The 17,910-nt window shown below is 42.7% G+C and overlaps 1 pseudogene; it reads left to right on the top strand.

The window, feature by feature from the left end:
- LOC103071319 (39S ribosomal protein L40, mitochondrial pseudogene) overlaps positions 1–16,087 on the top strand; it is a 16,286-nt pseudogene extending 199 nt beyond the window's left edge.
- The last annotated feature ends 1,823 nt before the right edge of the window (positions 16,088–17,910 follow it).

Genomic DNA, 17,910 nt, shown 5'->3' with positions numbered 1-17,910 from the left:
GGGAAAGACAAGCACTTTTCTGATTATTTCCCCACTTATTCATGCAATATATACACAATTACTATTTCTTGTATGTGGCCTTCAGGAAGTTCTATGAAACAGCAGTCCCGAAATGTCATGTTCTCTATAATCAAGGACTTGCCCAGTGTGCAAAGCTGGCAGCAGTGCAGGGGTAATAGAAGCTGCCGCCTGAACTACTGGGACATTTACATCCTTTGGGGGGTCCTATCGGTTCTATAATGTTGGGGAATGTGAATGGTCCCCAACATTCCATGTCCAATCACACAAATGCCTTTAGATTCGAACTCCTAAGTGTCTCTCCCCTGCTGACCGAACTTTCAGAGCCTGTTGTTAAAAGGTATTGAGGCAGACTTCCCTCGTGGTGCAGCGGTTAAGAATCTGCCTGCCAATACAGGGGACACGGGTTCGAGCCCTGGTCCGGGAAGAACCCACATGCTGCGGAGCAACTACGCCCATGCGCCACAACTACTGAGGCTGTACTCTAGAGCCCACGAATCACAACTACTGAGCCCGCGTGACGCAACTACTGAAGCCCACTCCTAGAGCCCGTGCTACTCAACAAGAGAAGCCACGGCAATGAGAAGCCCGCGCACCGCAACGAAGAGTAGACCCCGCTCGCCGCAACTAGAGAAAGCCTACGCACCGCAATGAAGACCCAATGCAGCCAAAAATAAATAAATAAATAAGTGATTAAAAATAAAAATAAAAAAAGAAACTGAGGCACATTAAAATTATAGGAATTTATTTGAGAAAGAATCCATTCAAATTGGTCATCATCAAATGGGAAGTGGTTAGAAGCACTCCACAGATGGGAGCTGAGGAAAATCTTTTATAGACAAAAGGTGGAAGCAAAGTAAGGAAATTACTGATTGACTATAGCTTCAGCGCTATTTGGCTGTTAATGATTGGTTGTTAGGTTTTGCTTTCATAACCTCGAGGTATTTACAGGTTAACATTTTGGTTTGCTTACGTAGGTGCGGAGGCACTAGAGCCACCTCAGTCTAATGGTCTCTTTGTTTAATTTAACAATTCTCCCTTTTGATCATCCGGAGGATGAACAGAAGTTTAGTATTAGCCCCATTCTCAGTCACTGAGAGTTAAATTGCTCTTAGCAGGTTATGATGTCAGATCCATAGAAGAATTGCTTTTGCTGTTTATCCCATTGTACATCTTGTTTCTGTTTCTCCAAGCACAGTGAGACCATCTGATTTGCTGCTGATGGCTGCAAACATGCATTTGAGATCTCTGAGGCAACACAGCCCACCAGGGAGACTGCGATGCTGACTACTGGGGGATAATACCAAAAGACTGAGGTACACTCCTTAGCCAGGGCCCCCATAAACCAAACCAGTTGGTATGTACCTGATGTGGTACCAGTCTGTTTTAGCCAAGTAGCTTGTTTGTTAATTTCTTGTATTTGAGTTTTTACAGCACCAGAGGTGTTAATTCAGGTACAGCAGGAGGTGTTAGCTATGGCACAGACCCCTTGTTCGGCCAACAAATAATCAAAAGCAATTTTACTATCTAAAACCACCTTAGCTAGAGAGCCTAGGTACTTTTGTTGTGCAGCCAAGGCCTTAGCAGTAGACTCAGCTATGGTTGCCAGCATAAGTTTCTGAGCATATGTTTGTCTGTACTAACTCCAAGCCAAGGAAGAAGGGACCACCCAAATGATGCCCATCCAGAGGTGTTAACATCTGCTGACAAACTTCTTTTTGCTCCATAGTATAAATTCAAGGGAGTGGCCAAGGTTGAGTTTCGGAGGTATTATGAAGGGACAATGGAACACTAAATGCATCAAGAGCACAGTGCCCTGGAACTTCCCTGATGCTCCAGTGGTAAAGAATCCACCTTCTAATGCAGGGGACACAGGTTTGATCCCTGGTCAGGGAACTAAGATCCCACATGCCGCAGGGCAACTAAGCCCGCGCGCCACAACTAGAAAACCCACATGCCACAACTAGAGAGAAGCCCGCGCACCACAGCTAGAGAGAAGCCCGTGCGCCCTGACGAAAGATCCCGCATACCACAACGAAGATCTCGCATGCTGCAACTAAGACCTGATGTAGCCAAAAAATAAAAATAAATATTTTTTTTAAAAAAGAGCACAGTGCCCTTTCATCCTCCAGCTGTCAAGACAATGAGTTGCTCAAGCATAGAGGCCAATACCAAAACTTCCACATATAAAGCCATAGCCAGGAAGTGTACATAGGGCTCCCTCATAAGTATTAGCATCTGTGGGCTCATTGGTGTTAGCATCACCCTACCAAGACCCCCTAAATATATGGGCCTGTCAGCAAGCCTATAAATGGTCTGACTTACATTAGCTGCTCTGCAGTGTTTTATATATATATTGAGTGAATCTCATTTTCCCATCCCAGGATTGGATTAAATTGAAGCAAGGAACGGCGATATGTAGATTTAGCATTTTTACCTTTATAAAAGGGAGCTGCCGAACAATTTAGGCACACAGTGGCATTTGGGATTTCAGTGAAATTACTTATAGGGTAAACTAAAGGGTCTCTCCCTTCATGTACTGGTTTTGGTTTAGCATGACAGATCCAGCAGTTAATCCAGTTAGTTAAGTTTCCTGCAGTAGCTATTGTTTGTGAAATCCTAATTATAGTGTTATCTTTCCATGCATTAATGAAGAGAAAAAGCAGATAGCAAGTAGGTGAATGGGATAAAGATTTCATATTGGAGATAAAGACCTTGATCTGTGATCTTGAGAGAGCTGTCCACCTCAAGATGTCATTTGTTTCTGGGGAGGAATCTCCCGATTTTACCTTTAGATTTCCGGCTAGTATGCAGTTCCAAGAGTTTGGAGGAGCCCTTTACAACTGGGAGGTGTGGACCCAAGGTTCAATCTCTGAAGTTTGGCTGCCATCTGGGTAGTGAGGAGAACCTGAATGGTCCCTTCTAACGAGGTTCAAGGGCAGTCTTTCTCAGGTGTCATTTCCTGAGAAGACCCAGTCTGCAGGTTCTAAGTTGTAGGAGGCTCGACAATCTGTAGGAGGGTCATGAAAAGCTTCTTTTACCTGGTGGAAATATACTTTAGCATAATTCGTTAAAGCTTTACAATATTGAATCATATCAGAATTTGAGTACAGGAGACAGATGTGGTTCTATCACCAAGGGTACAGGTTTTCCTGTCACTATTTCATAAGGTATTACTTTATCCTTTCCCATAGGTGTTGATCTAATCACCATTAAAACGAATAGTAGAGCTTTAGGCCAGGGCAGTCCAGTTGATTCTGTTAATTTAGCTAGCTTTAGTTTTAAGTTACCATTTGTCTGTTCAACTTTACCAGCTGACTAAGGACAACGATAATGCCATTGAGTCAGCAGTGCTTTATTTGTTTAATTTTTTGTCTGGTGAAATTAGTTCCACCATCATTGAAGATTTCTCTGGGGAAGCGCCATGAAGGAAATATATTTTCTAAAAGTTTCTCAGCCACAGTTGTGGCATCAGCCTTTCTGCATAGGAAGGCTTCAATCAATCCTGAGAACATACAAGCAATTACAAGAACGTATCAGTAACCCACTGAGGGAGGCAAGTGAATGAAATCCATCTGTAAGTGTCCAAATGGCCTGCCCAGTAGGCGGTGAGAATGCTCCATCTAATACCTTAAAAGTCTTTCCAGGGTTATGGGTTTGACAAATCAGGTATTGGTGGTAAACCAAATTGTGACCTTGGAGTAGTCATTCCACCAATACTTCTTCATAATTTGGATCATTTTATCTGTGCCATGATGAGTTGCAGAATGTAGAGCTTTTAATAATGGCATTTTCAAGGATTCAGGAAGAACCAGGCGACTGTCCTGGCCCTCAGTGAATTGTTTAATATGAAATTTGCACCTTGTTGGTCCCAACATTGTTGCTCCAGCTCAGATGGCTGCTTTTGTCTTTTATATAAATTATCAGAAATAATTTGGTTAGAATCAATCTTACGGAGTTCATTCATTCAAGTTGCGTATTGGTACAATTTTAGTGCTGGCTGATTTAGCACACAAGTCTGCTAGAGCATTTCCCTGATACTCAGGTTCTGTCTTTCTAGTATGAGCTTCAGTTTTAATGACTGCAATTCAGTTAGACAATAGAATGACAGAGAGCTGTTCATTTACTTGGGGCCATGGTTTGTTTTTTTCTTTTTTTTTTTTGCCCACCCTGAGCAGCATGTGGAAATTCCCCAACCAGGGATAGAACCTGCACCCCCTGCAGTGGAAGCACAGAGCCCTAACTACTGGACCACTGGGGGAGTGCTACTTGGGGCCCATATTTTTTTTTAAGATTTTTATTTTATTTATTTATTTTTGGCTGCGTTGGGTCTTCGTTGCTGCACGTGGGCTTTCTCTAGTTGCTGCGAGCGGGGGCTACTATTCGTTGCAGTGCATGGGCTTCTTACTGCTGTGGCTTCTCTTGTTGCGGAGCATGGGCTCCAGGCGTGCAGGCCTCAGTAGTTGTGGCACACAGGCTCAGTAGTTGTGGCTCACGGGCTCTAGAGCACAGGCTCAGTAGTTGTGGCACACGGGCTTAGTTGCTCCGTGGCATGTGGGATCTTCCCGGACCAGGGCTCGAACCTGTGTCCCCTGAATTGGCAGGTGGATTCTTAACCACTGCACCACCAGCAAAGCCCTGGGGCCCATTTTTGATCAGCCTTCCACCAGCAGTGAGGAACCTCTCTGTTTCCATAATATACCAAAGTCATGGACCACCCCAAAGGCATATTTACTATCTGTATAAAGGTTTACTGATTTTCCTTTGAACAGCTGACAACTCCGAGTGAGAGCATGTTGTTCTGCTGGTTGAGCAAAGTTAAATTGGGGAAGGCTTCACCTTTCCAATAATTCCTATTGAGCTGTCATAGCACATCCTGATTGACTTTTCCCTTCTGCATTCTTAGCATAGGACCCAGCGACAAAGAGTATCAAATCTTGGTTTTCTAACAATGTGTCCTATAAGTCAATGCAAGGGGTCAGTAACCATGACACCACGTCTACACAGTTACAGTGATCTGTACCACTGTCTGCAAGGGCAGCAGTGTTGAGAAAGTTGCAGCACTCAAGAAGCTTAGATGTATAGCACAGGGACAACAGCTCGATGCTATGTGACGATATAGAGGGGTGGGAGGGAGGTTCAAGAGGGAGGGGATATGGGGATATATGTATACATATAGCTGATTCACTTTGTTGTACAGTGGAAACTAACACAACATTGTAAAGCAATTATACTCCAATAAAGATGTTAAAAAAATGTATATATATACACACACATATATGGGAATGAAATAAAACTATAAAATGAAAAAAAAAAAAAAACCGATGGAGCTTAGAAAGTGAAAGGAGGGACTTCCCTGGCGATCCAGTGCTTAAGACTCTGCGCTTCCACTTCAGGGGGGATGGGTTTGATCCCTGGTCAGGGAACTATAAAATCCCTCATGCCGCGCAGCTAGGCCAAAAAAAAAAAAAAAAAGTGAAAGGAGAAAGATTTCATGTTAGTTGGCTTGCTGAAAAATGTTGAGTCTGATGGGAGTGAGTTTAACAGACTCTCAACAGCATGAGGTATAAGTATGTCATATCATAATATGAAATGGACAAATTCTTAGAAAAGTACAACTTTCTAAGACCAAACCAGGAAGAAACAGAAAATATGAACAGACCAATCACAAGTAATGCAATTGAAACTGTGATTAAAAATCTTCCAACAGGGACTTCCCTGGTGGCACAGCAGTTAGGAATCCACCTGCCAATGCAGGGAACAGGGGTTCGAACCCTGGTCCAGGAAGATTCCACATGCCACGGAGCAACTAAGCCCATGCACCACAGCTACTGAGCCCACATGCTGCAACTACTGAAGCCCATGCGCCTAGAGCCTGTGCTTTGCAACAAGAGAAGCCACCACAATGAGAAGCCCCATGAACCACAAAGAAGAGTAGCCCCCATTCGCCGCAACTAGAGAAAGCCCTTGCGCAACAATGAAGACCCAGCGCAGCCAAAAAAAAAAAGCCTTCCAACAAACAAAAGTTCAGAACCAGATGGCTTCACAGGCAAATTAGAGCAAACATTTAGACAAGAGCTAACACCCATCCTTCTCAAACTGTTCCAAAAAATTACAAAGGGAGGAACACTCCCATGCTCACTCTATGAGGCCACCATCACCCTGATACCAAAACCAGACAAAGATATCACAAAAAAAGAAAATTACAGACCAACATCACTGATGAACATAGAAGCAAAAATCCTCAACAAAATACTAGCAAACAATCCAACAACACATTAAAAGGGTCATACATCATGATCGAGTGGGATTTATCCCAGGGATGCAAGGATTCTTCAGTATACGCAAATCAATCCATGTGATACACCATATTAACAAATTGAAGAATAAAAACCATATGATCATCTCAATAGATGCAGAAAAAGCTTTTGACAAAATTCAACACCCGTATATGATTAAAAAAAAACTCTGCAGAAAGTGGGCATAGAGGGAACCTACCTCAACATAATAAAGGCCATATATGACAAACCCACAGCAAACATCATTCTCAATGGTGAAAAACTGAGAGCATTTCCTCTAAGATTGGAACAAGACAAGGATGTCCGCTCTTGCCACTATTATTCAGCATAGTTTTTGAAGTCCCAGCCACAGCAATCAGAGAAGAAAAAGAAATAGAAGGAATCCAAATTGGAAAAGAAGAAGTAAAGCTGTCACTGTTTGCAGATGACATGATACTATACATAGAGAATCCTAAAGATGCCACCAGAAAACTACTAGAGCTAATCAATGAATTTGGTAAAGTTGCAGGATGTAAAATTAATACACAGAAATCTCTTGCATTCCTATACACTAACAACGAAAGATCAGAAAGAGAAATTAAGGAAACAGTCCCATTTACCATTGCAACAAAAAGAATAAAATACCTAGGAATAAACCTACCTAAGGAGGCAAAAGACCTGTACTCAGAAAACAATAAGATACTGATGAAAGAAATCAAAGATGACACAAACAGATGGAGAGATATACCATGTTCTTGAATTGGAAGAATCAATATTGTGTGGGACTTCCCAGGTGGCCCAGTGGATAAGACTCCACGCTCCCAATGCAGGGGGGCCAGGTTCAATCCCTGGTGAGGGAACTAGATCCCACATGCATGCTGCAACTAAGAGTTTGCATGCCACAACTATGGAGCCCTCCTGCCGCAACTAAGGAGCCCACCTGCCACAACTAAAGAGCCCACATGCTGCAACTAAGGAGCCAATGAGCTGCAACTAAGGAGCCCTGGAGCCGCAACTAAGGAGCCCACCTACTGCAACTAAGACCCGGTGCAACCAAATAAATAAATAAATATTTTTAAAAAAAAGAATCAGTATTGTGAAAATGACTATACTACCCAAAGCAATCTACACATTCAATGCAATCCCTAGCATATTACCAATGGCATTTTTCACAGAATTAGAACAAAAAATTTTACGATTTGTATGGAAACACAAAAGACCCCGAGTGGTCAAAGCAATTTTTTTTTTTTTGGCTGCGTTGGGTCTTTGTTGCTGTGCGTGGGCTTCCTCTAGTTGCGGCGAGTTGGGGCCTACTCTTCGTTGCAGTGCACAGGCTTCTCATTGCAGTGGCTTCTCTTGTGGAGCACAGGCTCTAGGCACACGGGCTTCAGTAGTTGTGGCTCGCAGGCTCTAGAGTGCAGGTTCAGTGGTTGTGGCACATGGGCTTAGATGCTCTGCGGCATGTGGGATCTTCCTGGACCAGGGCTTGAACCCATGTCCCTCGCACTGGCAGGTGAATTCTCATCCACTGCGCCACCAGGGAAGTCCAGCATTCACCCACCACTTCTGAGAGTTAAGGGCTTTCATACTTTAGAGTCTCAATTTCATCAGTTCCTGCTTGCAGAGAGCAGAACACCTCAGGTTCAGGAGGGTCAGGAAATTCCTTCTGAGTTAAATTTTATGTAACTCTTTAGTTTAGAATGCAAATCTCATCCTAACAGGCTTACTGGGGCCACGTCACACAGAAGGAAAGTATGGTTTCCCAAAAATGGCCCTAGTGTCATCTGGGCTAGTTTAGTTTAGACACAAATACCCTTTGCCTTTGGCTAGAAACCCCCAGTATGGGAACACTTTACTCCAAGGGATTTGCTGTTTTGTGAAAGTGGGTTTTAATATAGATAAAGTGGCAATGGTAAACCCCAATACTGTGCCATATTCTGCATTGTTTATCTTAGTTTCCCTTTTCTCATTTAGAGGAATCCTGGGGAGCAACTTACCAAAGGATCCCTCAGAGCCCCATCAATGCTTATTATTTCAGTAATCAAATTTTTTGACTTCCCCCAATGGAAAGGCAGTCTGGACTAATAGGTGGAGGTCTCTTAAACGATGGGTTCAGCAGGGGACATTGCTTTTTTCAGTGCCCCACTCATTTACAGCAAAGGCAGACACTTCAGGGCACAGTATTCCTGAGTGAAGAATCTCTAGGTTCTAGCTTGAAATGTGTTCGTGGAGGTCCCCTTGGCCCTTGGAACTATTGTAACTTCAGCTGCAGGAGTCAGCCTAAGACCTAGACCTGGCTCATCCAAAGATTCCTTCTCCAGATTACAATGACTGGTTCATAGCAAGGCACAAAACCCAAGCAAAGTCAGCCTAAGACCTAGACCTGGCTCATCCAAAGATTCCTTCTCCAGATTACAATGATTGGTTCATAGCAAGGCACAAAACCCAAGCAAAGTCAGCAAGACTCGAGCCTGGAGCTGATGATGGAATTATTGGGAAAACAGAATCTCTGTCTGTCTGCTGGAGTCACTGAGCTGGAAGCATGTAGGCCTGTTGGTGCTGGTGACCGTCTCACCCTAATGTGAGGAGGGTAAGCCTAGAAGTTAAGTCAGCAGAGGGAATTCCCTGCAGTCCCGTGGTTAGGACTCTGCACTTTCACTGCCGAGGGCCTCAGTTTAATCCCTGGCGGGGGAACCAAGATCCCACAAGGTAAGTCGGCAGAGAAAAAAGCAGAAGCAAGAGATGGAAAAACAGATGCTGTGTCTTGTCAATATCATTGAGCCTCTAATATCAATCAGCCAGGCCTGAAGTCATCCTACCCCTGGACTTTGCAGTTAACTAAGCCAATAATTTTGCTTTACGGCTTAAACCAGTTTGACTTGGAGTTCTGCCACTTGCCACCAAGGGAATACTGATTAGGGGAAGATCCCTGGTTCAGTTTTGGACATGTTGAGTTTGAGATGCCTCTGATGTCAAGTAGGCTGTCGCATGTGTGAATCTGAGCTAGAGGTTTAAATTAGTAAGCCTCCTTTGTATAGTTGGTGATTGAATTTCCCACACCTAGAACCCAGCCTGGCATAAGGTAGGCATTCAATGAATATTTGATGAATACGTGAATGAATGAATATAACAGTCTGATAAATTCTTAGTAGCCCTTCAGAACCAGAAGTGCTGATCAGTCCAGGTAGATGGGATAAATAAAATGAATACAGCTGGGGCTTCCCTGGTGGCGCTGTGGTTGAGAGTCCGCCTGCCAATGCAGGGGACGCAGGTTCGTACCCCGGTCCGGGAAGATCCCACATGCCGCGGAGCAGCTGGGCCCATGAGCCATGGCCGCTGAGCCTGCGCGTCCGGACCCTGTGCTCTGCAATGGGAGAGGCTGCAACAGTGAGAGGCCCGCGTACCGCAAAAAAAAAAAAAAAAAAAAATGAATACAGCTGAAGAAAATATTAGTGAACTGGAAGACCAAGTTGAATAACTTTCCCAGAAGGAAGATTCAAAAAAATTTAGAAAATATAAAAGAAATAATATGAGTTACAGAGTATTAAAGTCGAAGGAAAAATACCCAGATAATAAGATTCAGAAAGAGAAACAAAGTTGGAGAGGAGAAAATATTTGAAGAAATAATGAAAGTAAATTATACAGAATTTAAGAAAAGATCAAAAGACTTCTGTTTCCAACCAGGATATAGAGGTTTTCAGCAGACCAATGCTCCCACTGCAGAAGTTAGAAGAAAAACAAAAAATTGCAAGAATCGTCTTTTTAAAGTCAGCAGAGAGCTATGACTGAATGAGATGAACTAAAATTCCAAAGAGAGAAGAGCCTTCATTCCTGAATAAGCTGAGGATCACTGGTCAGATATTTTTCTCTGGAGGCATTTGCCAATTCTGGACACAAAGGCTTAGCTCAGGCAAAGGAACATTACTGGGAGAAAGAGAAACCAGCAAAGATTTTGGTGGTCATGAGGAGCTGGAGGCTCCCGGAAGCCCCTAAAAGGTGGAGGGAGCAAAATCTACTGCAGTCCGTGGTGTTTAGGAGCCAAAGTCCAATTACAGAAAGAGGGCCTGCCTGAAACAAAGGGGCCAGATTTTGAAGATATGTGGGGCAGGAGGCGGGAGAGTTAAACTCAAAACCTCCAGAAGACAGAATAAAACCTCCCACAGCCCACAGGCTGAGACAGAGAATGTCTAGGCTCTCATTCAAAAGCCCAGAAGGCTCATGCCTGAGAAATGAGGATGAAACAAAGGTAGATAGAGTATTCATAAAACTGGAACTTATCCCCAATCCAGCTCAATCCCTAACTTGACGTGATCAATTTCTCAGTGCAGGAGCCCAAAGAGTAAAGGTAGAACATCCTCTGGTGAAAGATTAAAGTCATCTGGATAAAAGATAATGGTCCTTTGGGTGCAGCACATAAGAAGTTTGGAAGTTGCTAGTCTGTCCTAACAGCAAATAAAAAGGTGAGCAAACTGAAAAATCAGCAACTCTTCTTGATGTGTAAGAGAAGTGAGGTCACACGTGACAGAAGGTCACAGAGGGCCAGGGACCTGTGACAGTGAGGTCACGGAAGTGAGGGCAGCAAATTGCCACGCCCCAAATTGCAGAGACAGGCAAATACGGAGAATCAGATCTACCCCAGCAGAAACCCACAAGCTGAAACGTCCATGGGCACCAGTGCTGGGTAGGGAAACCTGAATTATAGTTGATGAATCGCTTGCAGCTCAGAGTGGATACTCCAAGTTAAAATCTCTAGGAGGACCCTGTCATAGGAGGATCCACTTATGGGAGATTTACCTCCAAGGGCTCTACCTGGTTCTCACAGTGAATATCACAGAAAAAACCCTCATGCTCTGGCAAGGGGAGGGGAAAAGGAACCATTCTGAAATATGCCAAATATTCTGTTCTTAACAAGGTTTGCCTTCAGGAGAAAATGTTGAACCAGAGCCTGACCTGCTGGGGTTTTATCAGAACCTAATTGACCTTGAGGAAGGGAAGTACCCAACTCCAGACAATTCTAGCCATCCTGTCCCACCCTAGAGGGGTAAAACAACGAAGAAACACATGTGAAGTTCACAGTCCAGAGGCACAGGCTCACTAAAAGAGTGAGACCTAATCATCAGACTATAGAATGCTTCCCCCCGTCCCACACTTTATCTCCACATTACTAAAGGCTGATTTACAGCAGTTCCTTTTACCTAGTACATTATGCCTGGCTATCAAGAAAAAAATGACGAGACATGCTAAAAGGAAAAAACAAAAACAAAACAAACAAAAAAACCCCACTACAGTTTGAAGAGACAGAGCAAGCATCAGAACCACTTGGCAGGGATGTTGGAAAGATCAGACCAGGAATTTGAAACAATTATGATTAATATGCTAATATGATGTCCAAAAGGGCTCTAAAGGATAAAGTAGACAGCATGCAAGAACAGATGGGCAGTGGCCCAGTGGTTGAGAGTCCACCTGCCAATGCAGGGGACACGGGTTTGTGCCCCGGTCCAGGAAGATCCCACATACCGTGGAGCGGCTAGGTCCGTGACCCATGGCCACTGAGCCTGCGCGTCCGGAGCCTGTGCTCCGCAACGGGAGAGGCCACAACAGTGAGAGGCCCGCGTACCGAGAAAAAAAAAAGAACAGATGGGAGATAATCAGAGAGAAGGAAATCCTAAGAAAGAACCAAAAGAAATGCTAGAGCTCAAAAACACTGCAATGTAAATGAACAGGCTTATTAGTAGACATGACACAGCTGAGGAAAGAATCTCTGGGGTTCAGGAGACATCAAGGGAAACCTCCAAAACTGAAAAAGCAAAAAGAACAAAGATGGAGAATAACAAAACAAACTATCCAAGGACCATTGGACAACCACAAAAGGTATAACATACACATAATGGGAATAACAGGAAAAGGAGAAAGAGAAAGGAACAGAACAAATATTTGAAACAATAATGACTTTTCCCAAATGAATGTCAGATACCAAACCACAGATCCAGGAATTTCAGAGAACATCAAGCAGGATAAATCCAAAAAAATAAATAAATAAAATAAAACTATACACAGGCATATCATTTTCATACTACAGAAAATTAAAGATAAAGAAAAATACTAGAGATCCTAAGCCAGAAAGGAAAAAAATACCTTACCTATAGAGAAACAAAGATAAGAATTATATCTGACTTCTCAGGAACCATGCAAGCAATAGAAGAAAGCAGAGTGAAATATTTAAAGTACTGAGAGAAAGAAAAAAAAAAAAAAAAAAAACCAACCTAGAATTCTGTACTCTGTAAAATTATCCTTCAATAGTGTAAGAGAAATAAAGACTTCCTCAGACAAAAACTGAGAGAACTTTTTGCCAGTAGACCTGCCATTTCTTTTAAAAAATGTTAAAAGAAGTTCTTCAGAGAAAAGGAAAATAATATAGGTCAGAAACTTGGATCTACATAAAGAAAGGAAGAATATTGAAGAAAGAATAAGTGAAGGTAAAATTAAAACTTTCCATTTTCTTATCCTTTTTTAAAAAATGCTATTACATTCTATTCGTTTATTTATTTATTATATTTGGCCGTGTTGGGTCTTGGTTGTGGCACTCGGGATATTCGTTGCGGCGCGTGGGCTTCTCTCTAGCTGTGGAGTGCGGGTTTTCTCTCTCTAGTTGTGGCACACGGGCTCCAGAGCACGTGGGCTCTGTAGTTTGTGGCATGTGGGCTCTCTAGCTGAGGCACATGGACTCAGTAGTTGTGGCACACAGGCTTAGTTGCCCCGTGGCATGTGGGATCTTAGTTCCCTGACCAGGGATCGAACCCACGTCCCCTGCATTGGAAGGCGGATTATTTACCACTGGACCACCAGGAAGTCCCCCAGTTTTTTTACTCTTAATTGATCTAATAGATAACAGTTTGTTCAAATTAATAATAGTAACAATGTATACATATATAATGTATATTTATATATAAGTGACATGAATGACAGCAAAGGGACAGGAGGGAAGGGTTATGATTATTTTGCTATTGTAAGAAACTCATTACCCACGAGGTAGTATACTGTTATTTGAAGGTGGATCTGGATTACTTGTAAATGTATATTACAAACACTAGGGCAACCACTAAAAAAACTAAAAAAAGAAGTATAGCTGATATGCTAAGAAAGGAGAGAAAGTGGAATCATATAAAATGCTCAGTTAAAACCATGAGGGACTTCCCTGGTGGCAGAGTGGTTAAGAATCCACTGGACACTGCAGGGAACATGGGTTCGAGCCCTGGTCCAGGAAGATCCCACATGCAGTGGAGCAATGAAGCCCATGCACCACAACTACTGAGCCTGCACTCTAGAGCCCGCAAGCCACAACTACTGAGCCCAAGTGCCACAACTACTGAAGACACACACCTAGAGCCCATGCTTCACAACAAGAGAAGCCGCTACAATGAGAAGCCCGCACACCGCAAAGAAGAGTAGCCCCCGCTCACTGCAGCTAGAGAAAGCCCAAGTGCAGCAACAGAGACCCAACGTAGACAAACATAAATAAATAAATAAATCTGAAAAAATAAAACGATGAAAGGCAGAAAAAGAGTGGAATATAAAAATAGGAATAAAAAAGAAGGGCAATAAATAGAGAACAGTAACAAATATGGTCTAAAGGAACTAGTCAAAAGACAGACATTGTCAGAGTGGCTCACAAAAGACCCAACTATATGTTCTCTACAAGAAACCCACATTAGAGCTTCCCTGGTGGCGCAGTGGTTGAGAGTCCGCCTGCCGATGCAGGGGACACGGGTTCGTGCCCCGGTCTGCGAAGATCCCACATGTCGCGGGGCCGCTGGGCCCGTGAGCCATGGCCGCTGAACCTGCGCGTCCGGAGCCTGTGCTCCGCAACGGGAGAGGCCACAACAGTGAGAGGTCCGCGTACTGCAAAAAAAAAAAAAGTAAGCGGATTGAGAAAGATATTCCATGTTAACACTAATTAAAAGAAAGTAGTAGTAGCTATATTAATTTTAGACAAAGCAGGGATAAAGAGGGGCATTACATAATGATAACATAATATTGTACATTAACAACATTTCAATTTTTAAAAATTAACACAAAACGAATCAAAGACAAGTGTAAGACCTAAAACTATAAAACTCTTGGAGGAAAACATAGGGCAAAATTTTCATGACATGGCATTTGGCAGTGATTTCTTGGATATATCCAAAGTCACAGGCAGCAAAAGAAAAAAAAGACAAATTGGACTTTACAAAAATTAAACATTTTGTGCACCAAAAGCCAATATCAACAGAGTAAAAAGGCAACCCACAGAATGGGAGAAAACATTTGCACATCTTATATCTGATAAGGGATTAATATTCAGACTATATAGAGAACTCCTAAATCTCAACAACAACAAAAACTAAACAACCCAATTCAAAAATGGGCAAAGGACTTGAACAGACATTTCTCCAAAAAAGATATACAAATGGCCAAAAAACACATGAAAAAAATGTTCATTGTCATTGGTAAGTAGGTAAATGCAAATCAAAACCACAATAAGATACCATTTCACATCCACTAGAATGACTATAATCATAAATACAGAAAATAGCCAAGTGTTGGCTAGGATGCAAAGAAATTAAAACCGTTCTACATTGCTGGTGGGGATATAAAGTGGTGCAGCCACTGTGGAAAACACTTTCGCAATTCTTCAGTAAGTTAAACACAGAAGTACCATATCGTTCCACTCCTAGGCATATACTCAAAAGTGAAAACAGGTGTTCAAATGAAAACTCGTACATGAATGTTCATAGCAGTATTATCCACAATAGCCAAAAGGTGGAAACAACCCAAATGTCCATTGCTGATGAATGGGTAAATAAAATGTGGTATATCCATACAGTGGAATATTATTCAAGTACTGATACAAGTTGCAACATAGATGAACCTTGAAAACATTATGCTAAGAAGCCAGATACAAAAGGCCACATACTGTATAATGATTCTATTTATTTGAAATATTCAGAATAGGCAAATGCAGAAAATAGAGCAGGGATGGCCAGAGGCTGGTGCAAGGAGAATTGGGATTTCCTTTTGGAGTGATGAAAAGATTCTGGAACTAGATAGTGGTAATGGTTTCATACATGGTGAACATACCAAATACCACTGAGTTATATACACTTTAAAGTGGTTAGAAGGTCCCTGCTGGAGTGCCCCTGTGCCCCCCGAACCAGCTTCTGGGAGCTTGGCAGACACAGATGAGAGACACCACGAGAGCTTCAGTGTTGTGCTTCTGGGGACTTGTTCCCAAGAGAGCAGAGCCCCTGAGGAAGAGGAGGAGAATGAGGAGAAAGAGGAAGAGGAGGAGGAAGGAGAAGGAGCAGCAGAAGAAGAAAAATCCAAACAAAAGGCCCAGCTGCAGAGGACCGCTTGAAAAAGAGGATACGCCATGACAGCCACGAGCGAATTCCCCTTAAGGATTTTATCACGCCTGGGAAGTTCCCAGGGAAAGTGAGACACCGGCCTGCGGTGCAGCTCCCCTTGGAGGAGCGCGAGCAGAGAGCTCTGCTTCTGAAGAAGTGGTCGCTCTACAGCATGGAGTTGGAGAATGACGCCGTCAGGTCCATGCTTGAGGCCCGGCAGGGAATCTGCAGGAGCTGTGGCTCACATCCCCGGAACGCCATGAGGCAGCCACCGAGCGGAACCCCAGTCTATTCCCCTTTGAGAGACAGGGGCTAGAGTACACGCCGCCGATCTCCAGCTACCAGCCCCCGGAAGGCAGGTACCACGACATCACCAAGGTGGGCACACAGGTGGAGTTCAAGAGTTAGAGCTGCAGGCAGCTGTCCACAGAACACACTGGCCCTGAGAGCCGGAATGACCAGAGCTCAATGCTTGACTTGGGCCATTTGGACATCTCAGAACATATTGATCTATTATACAGGGAGTCATTCTGATTGCACAGGATGAGCAAGAAATGTCTAGTACACTGGAAGTGTGGTAAGATGCATGCAGTTTTTGTTGTTTTTTTTAATGGAGGTGTAGTTGATGTACCACATTGCGTGGGTTGCAGGTGTACAGTATAGTGACTCACAATTTTTAGAGGTTGTGCACCATTTATAGTTATTGTAGAATATTGGCCGTGTTCCCTGTCTTGTACAGTATATCCTGTGGCTTTCTTTTTCTCTTTTTTCTTTTGTTGGCCGCACCACGTGAGTTGTGGGGTCTTAGGTCCCCGTCCAGGAATTGAACCCGAGCCCTTGGTAGTGAAAGAGCTACATCCTAACTACTGGACTGCCAGGGAATTCCCTTCATCTATTTTTTAAAATTGAGGTATAGTTGATTTACAATGTTGTCTTAGTTTCTGGTGTACAGCAAAGTGATTCAGTTATATACGTATATTATATACATATACACACACACATATCTACATATTCTTTTTCAGATTCTTTTCCATTATAGTTTATTACAAGATATTGAATATAGTTCCCTGTGCTATACAGTGGAACCTTGTTTTCTAATCTATTTTATATATAGTAGTGTGTATCTGCTAATCCCAAACTCCTAATTTACCCCTCCTGTCCCCTTTCCCCTTTAGTAACCAAGACATGAAAGCAACCTAAGTGTCCACCGACAGATGAATGGATAAAGAAAATGTGAGATATATATATATATATATATATATATATATATATATATATATAATGGAATATTACTCAGCCATAAAAAAAGAATGGAATAATGTCATTTGCAGCAACATGGATGGACCTAAAGATTATCATGCTAAGTGAAGTAAGTCTGACAAAGACAAATATCATATATCACTTATATGTGTAATCTAAAAAAATGATACCAATGAACTTATTTACAAAACAGAAACAGACTCACAAACATAGAAAACAAACTTGTAGCTTATTTTATACATAATGGTTTGTACCTCTTGATCCCCTGCCTCTGTGTTGCCCTTCCCCACTTCCCTCTCCCCACTGGTAGCCATGGGTTTGTTCTCTATATCTGTGAGTCTGTTTCTTTTTTGTTGTGTTCACCAGTTTGTTTGTTTTAGATTCCACACATGGGTGATATCATACAGTAAAAACAAACAAACAAAAACAAATAAATAAAATAAATTGGTTAAAATGGTGAATTTGATGTTTTCTGTATTTTAGCACAATTTTTTTTTAAGTCAAGAGAAGGTACTAAGTTTAGATAATTCAGCTTCTCAACAAAGGCAGATTGATGCATTGGCTTCTCTGTGAATCTTTCTCTTCATGGTTTCAAGATGGCTGCCACAGCTTTAAGCTTCTCATCTTACCATGACAATATCCAAACAAGGTAGGAAGAGGCTTCTCCTTGATGTCCTCACTTATTTTCTCAGGGAGGAAAATATTTCCCAGGAGTCCTCCAGCAGCCTACCCCTTAGATTCTCATTGGCTAGAGCCAGTTCACATGCAGACACACAAACCAATCACTATAATAGGAATGGGATTCCAGGCCTTGGGTTAAACCAATTATGATTCATCCCGAGGCTGAGTGAGGGGCTCTCCTTCCCTTAGCACCTTGCTGCCTAAAAACATTTGGACTCTGTTAGCAAGGAAGAAGAGAAACACAGCTGGGACTTCCCTGGTGGCGCAGTGGTTGAGAATCCGCCTGCAAC

The sequence above is a fragment of the Lipotes vexillifer genome, unplaced genomic scaffold (assembly GCF_000442215.2).
Source record: "Lipotes vexillifer unplaced genomic scaffold, Lipotes_vexillifer_v1.1 scaffold1129, whole genome shotgun sequence".
Taxonomy (NCBI): domain Eukaryota; kingdom Metazoa; phylum Chordata; class Mammalia; order Artiodactyla; family Lipotidae; genus Lipotes; species Lipotes vexillifer.
The sequence above is the reverse complement of the archived record's forward strand: the minus strand, read 5'-3'. Positions and strand labels throughout refer to the sequence as shown.